At 39.4% G+C, this 6,079-nt stretch overlaps 1 protein-coding gene across 5 annotated transcripts in view; it reads left to right on the top strand.

The window, feature by feature from the left end:
* Nucleotides 1-6,079, top strand: part of MAP3K4 (mitogen-activated protein kinase kinase kinase 4) — an 88,006-nt gene that overhangs the window by 12,741 nt on the left and 69,186 nt on the right. For all 5 annotated transcript variants that reach the window (XM_019612873.2, XM_031552445.1, XM_031552443.1 and 2 more), the window contains one exon: nucleotides 3,295-3,442. The gene's annotated coding sequence lies outside the window, so the exon portion shown is untranslated. Of the gene's footprint in view, nucleotides 1-3,294; nucleotides 3,443-6,079 lie in introns of those variants that run through there.

The raw sequence follows: 6,079 nt of genomic DNA, 5'->3' as shown, positions 1-6,079 counted from the left end.
ACGATCCATCTTTTTTTCCTTGGGAATGAGAGGACATTAATGAGATTCAAAATTGTTAGATGGATTTTGTACAAATTAGGGTAAATCTTTTTCTTGGAGGAGGCCTGAATCTGGAAACTATTATTTTGAAGATTTTTAGACAATTATGTATGTAGGAAAAAAAAGCAAAATGAGGCACCCTTTCAATAATTATGAACAGAACACTTTCAATAAAACTGTTGCTATGGTTATAGAAAAGAGTCACATTAAAACAAAACCTAATAGTTTTCAGATTTTGCTAAAATTGATTTTCCTCTTTCCAAATCAAGGTTACATAGGTAACTAAATCACATGCTAGTTAACATAGTGGAAGTAGATTATATTTCCTTTATCTGTAACATATTTTCTTGTCGACAAATGTGAAAGAATGAACTCTTATGTCATCTGTGAGATAACAGGATTACATAGGAAAGAGAAATTCACAGGGGGTCTATTGCCAAAAGACAGTTTTTCAAGCTGTGTACAAAGGCAATTCCACTTGTTGTGTGCAGCCTCTGCAACTGTGATGGATGCATATATGTTATTCAGGCAAATGGGGGACAGGAAGGACAATGGCAGAAAAAAGGTGTAAATGGGGTAAGATTCATGCTTTTGAGAAATAAGAGCTTCTCAAAGCTGTTTTGAGTTTCAGGATTCAGGAATCTGTCTTGGAAAAGGCATGTAACTGGACAAAGTAATTGCCAATCAAGCAAAGAGGCCTAAAACTTTGCCTTATAATTCATCACCTGGGTAACAAATAGTATGGATTTATAACATACATGGAAATCCTAGGGATCTCTCATCTCAGCTGAAGGTGCTAAGTAGGTCAAACAAATGCTATATGATACCTGTATATCTGATTCTTTAGAGAAGGATGTGTGAACTCCAATATACATAGTGGATAGGGAAAATAGACTCTTTAAAATTGTATAGGATATGAGTTTTGTTTAGTTGAAAGTCAGGAGGGAAAGTAAAGAAAAAATGATGAAAGAGCTGTTAAGCTTTGACAACAAGTTTTTCATAGGTCTTCCAAAATTTTCCTTTATAGTTTTCTGTTACTTTAGTCTAGGAAAATTTCACAAGTAGCATTCATAACTAACTTCCAGGTCTCTTTCTAGACTGGCTCATAAAGGTGCTAAATGTGCAGATGCTCTATCTTCTGCAGCTGCTCAGCAGAGTGTGTCACAGAGACCTTAGCTCCGTGGTACAAGGGTCACAAACTGGATTCCTCAACTGGCTGTAGCTGGAGAGATTCCTGTTGCCAGGAAAGCAGATTAGCTCACATCATTCAACACTTATTTCAAGTGCTATGTGCTATGTTTCCTACCAAGGACGTGTCTTAAAATAATCATCAGTACCTGTGAAGATGAGAAGACTCAAAACAATTATAAAAATAGTGATAAGACATAAATGAGAAAAAAAACTTGGAATGCACTGAAATAACAAAAAATGGCAGGTGATTATCTCTTTAGTGGTTTATAGTGAAGGATCAATGTGTATCATTATTTAGAAGGATGAAAATAGTCATGTTCATAATGAGGTAACGGGTTTTTTTTTGTTTTTTAACTAATGAAGTGGATAGAGATGTAAGTGTAAGGTAAGACAGAAACACAGGAATTTGAGACAGCGGGAGTTGTAGAATGAGATACAAACTTGACATCCCCCAGACAGGGGTGCATTGTGACAAGGGGAGAATACATTGGTGCCTGAACTATCAACAGGATTAAATCATGACAGATTAATTCACCTTGTGAAATCATGGGTGTTAAATTATTCCAGATGATTCAGAGCAGAGGTGGAAACAGATCCTCTAAACATTACTGTATATATGAGTAACTATTCTCTTGGGGCTGTCCCATTGATTTCAATATGCCTATTATATAAATTAATTGATACGTATGTAAATGTCTGCAGAGATTAATTTTAAATGAAGATTAAACTTTTCTCATAGTTGCTTATAACATCGTAGAGCTGATGCAAAAGCCATGACCTACAGAGGTGAAAGAATATAGCAGCTACACTGCTTTCCTGTGACTACTCTCACTTTACACAAAGCTGTTGGATGGAGGAGCAGTGGATCAGAGCTGTAGAAGATATTGCTAGGCAGGAAAGCTTGATATAGATCTCACAGCTGTTTTGCAGCTGCTGTAAGGCAGATATAGGAAGAATCTCAGATGCACAACCAGTTATTTTAAAAGACAGAGTATGGAACTTTTAAATTGTTTTCTGAGCTGATTAAAAAAAACAAATAGCATCTCTAAAACTTTTAATATAAGCAAGTGTTCAGACACTCAGAATCCACAAAAATACCAAGTGTTACATGCAATGAGGCACTAAATTGCACTGCCAGACATATATAGAAAGCAACTGGGTATGCTCCAGGTCTAGAAAATGTGGCTTCAGAGGATTCTTCAGTGGAGCTTCTTTGGATATGTTATTAGACTATATCAAACTCAAACACAGACAAAGCACTGCCATGATCTTGGTCTTCTTTAAAAGTACCCCATGGTTGGTTGCTGAGTATGTCTATAATACAGGTGGGGAAAGAATTTTACTGCAATTAACAGGAAACAAGTTAGCTTTAAATGGACTCACACTGATACTTTCAAGCTGTACTAAATTCAGCTCAGGTTTTATTGACAGGTCTGAAGTAAGATGTTGGGGAGATATGAGCTACTGTATCCACAGAAATTTTTTTGAGTCTCTCTGTATCTAAAGATGGTCATTTCCATGTCCAATCTCTAGGTAACTTTGAGTATCTGTCAGTGATTGTAGCTTTGCCCAGCAGTACAGGCACTAAGCCCCAGGGCCAGCTCTACACACCAAAATCATACTGCTTTAAGCACAACTCAGGCTCATCCTCCTCTCATGTGGGTCATGTTTTAATAATGGCTGCACACAGTTGCTTTTTAGGACAGGAAGTAACAAAAAAAAAAAAGACAACCAACAAAAAAACAAGAATTGAAGTGATAAAACAGTAATCCCAGGAACGTTTCTGACCTCACGCCACTGTTACTTACAAATACTCTTTTAATAGTGATGAGTCAATGATATCAGGGCCTGTGTGATCTGACATGCAGCATGTGAGATGACAGTGTTTGGACAGAAATACTCTACCTCCATCAAGCTCGCTGGCTCCTATTATAGCATGGCTGTTAAATCATGCTGCTGAACAAGCTTTGGCAGTTATTATGCAAGCTTCTGAAGTGAATGAATCACAGTGGTTAACAGATGATTGAACAGAGCTATATAGTGTGATTCCTTAATTTCTTTCAGAGGTTCACACTTCAAATCAATTGGAGCAAAGCTCAAGCTAGATGACACTGAAAACAGAGTCCACTTTCTTTTAAAAAACCCACGCCAAACATCCTGATCTTCTGTGAAAGCAACAAAACTGTAGATGGACAAATCTGCATATTTCCAGGTAGAAATGCATCTTGGTATTTTATTTTGGCTCTGGGGTGAATAGCTGCAATATCTACATAAAAAAGAAATGTTGTCACATGGTCTGCCACATATCAAATGCAGGTATGGTTCATGCTTTATTCTTCACAGGTCTGCAGAAAAGCATTTCTAACCTATGACCAAGAAAAAAATGACAATTCTATCTTCAGCAGATTTAACTAGAGCTGGACTAATTGTATCTAACAGGCTGCTTTCCAGTGTCTGCTGCCGAGGGTGGGACTACATTTAATTAACTTTCCTTTGCTTTTAAATATCTGTTTGTGGAAATGAAATAATTTATTGGAAAGAAAACCTAACTCTACAATACTGTTACTGTTCAGGATATTATTTTTGCACGTAAATTCATAGCGAATGACCATTTGATTACTATGTTTCATTAACTCTGCTTAAAAAAAAAAAAGTGTGAAAGTTTGAGCCTGTGACAGTTACTGAAACAACTTGAAAGATATTTTTATAACACATTTAAGAGTACACTTGCATGCACAGTCCTGACTGATATTATAATTCCAGGGTTATGATTAATTGCCACCTCAGGAATTAAAATCCATTAAAATTTCTAATGTTTTTAACTCATTTTTCTGGTACGTCATTTATTGTGATGTCTCTACTCTTTTTGTACCTTTCTCTGTTTCAGCAGTAGAATCAAACTGAACAACTTTATCAGTTTTTACCTGGAATACTTAGACTCACAAACTGGCAGTCATTGAGCCTTTGATATAAAAGAACATTGCCTAAATGAAGACAAAATCACTAAAATAACTTCATATATATCAATTTTTTTGTAAGATCTCTGCAATTTCTTTCATTTTTGCATGTCTAAATATCATCTACAGATAAGCTCTGACAATCTTATGTCATTGACTCCATACACTCCTGAATCTTTTTTCCTGTCCATCTGTGTTCTCTGCAGGCCTTTCATAAATCTCCTCTGTTAAGGAGAGAGATTTACACTCTCTCCTCTTGATGCCAGGAGCTATATGCTCACTATGGCCTACTGTATGCAAGGAAGTGCTGTTATATCAAAGTTACAGTCTTGCCTTGCTTGTCATTATTTGTAGTTTTAGCATACTCTCCATTGGTGCACCACAGAAATGTGATGCTGTGTTGCCCTATCAGGAAAAGAAAAGAGGCATGCTGAATTTTTTTTTTTCTGGCTCTCCCCATTTGAGAGGCTGCAATGAATACTAATTTACTTCAGTAAACCATCTACATGTTCATAGAAAGTAGTAGTGGTGGGAAGTCCCCATTTTCACCTCTGTTATGTGTCCCTGGAGTGTCAACACATCTGTACTATCACATCATCACCTCCATGGCATAAGACATCAGATGTATACATATTTTTTTGCTAGATAAGGAAAACATGCTTCTAACACATTATTACAGTGACTGGTGTCAGATGATGACCCATAACATAGCTGAAAATAATGCTAAAAGCCACTGCCATGCGATGAAAGAAATCTGTGTAAATTTATTGTATAATTGATTTAATTGAGGAATTAAGCACAAAGCAGAAGCGAGCACCAATTCCAGTCCTTTCTGAGTTCAAATGTCACTCTTCAGTAGTAACATAATATGTGAACTTGTGTTACCAGTGCCAGGGTTTGCTGCTCTTCATCCAGTCCTATAAAATATAAAAGATGAGGTTCTCACCAACTGGAATACTTAACCGACCCGTTGCATTTCTCTGCATTTGAAGGGCGTTAGCCCGTATTCCAGCCCAGTTATAGATGTAGTTCAGGAAATTACATTTTTCCTCTCTATATTTCCAAATGGATCATGTGGCTTCAGGTCTTTGTTTTAAGCTGATAAACAGCACTGCTGTAGGCTTTAGAATGTTTGTAAAATGAAACAAGCTGTTCCAGGAGCATGAAGCCTGCTTTCCCCCCCACCCCTCCCCCCGTGTGTATAACTGCTCTCTCCTGATTGTTCTTCGGTGAGAATGGAAGTCACTGCAGGGCCTCCAGACTTTCAGATGGCTTTGAACTATTTGGGTGGCTCCAACCTCTGCATGCGTAGGTCATCGCCCAAGCACCCAGAGATGATAAATATTCAGGTAAACCCTGCAGCCTTCCTCGCTGTAATCACTAACTTTGACTTTCCCTCTGTCCCTGGATGCTAACGTCCGTGCTGCTCACTCACAGTGAACTGCAGATGTCAGGAACAGTTCTGTAAACCACCTGACGGACGGTAGCTCTGGGATAACCAACAGGGAACAAGCGAGCACACTGATCAACGTGGTTTCCTCAAAAAACCGAAGAAACAACACGCATAATACTGCAGTGTGAGGCAGGGCTGCGTCCCCCTCGTTTCTTGGGGAGAGCCGCCTCACGGCAGGCTGCCGTGGGACAACCCGGAGCTACTCATCCCGCCGGGAGGCGAACAAGCGCCGGGACGGCAGCTCCATGCATCCCCAGACGCCCCAAACAACCCGCTTAAACCGGCTCTCTCATCAGCTGGCGCAGAAATCGGGTCCTCCCGTCCCGGGCAGTACCCCCTCCACCGCCCCCTGGTCTCGCAGACGAGAACGCCCCACTCCCGAGGCGCGCCCTGCTCCCACTGCCCGCCTCCGGCCAGAGGGCGGGCGGCAGCGGGACGG

This window comes from Meleagris gallopavo, chromosome 2 (assembly GCF_000146605.3).
Source record: "Meleagris gallopavo isolate NT-WF06-2002-E0010 breed Aviagen turkey brand Nicholas breeding stock chromosome 2, Turkey_5.1, whole genome shotgun sequence".
NCBI lineage: Eukaryota > Metazoa > Chordata > Aves > Galliformes > Phasianidae > Meleagris > Meleagris gallopavo.
The sequence above is the reverse complement of the archived record's forward strand: the minus strand, read 5'-3'. Positions and strand labels throughout refer to the sequence as shown.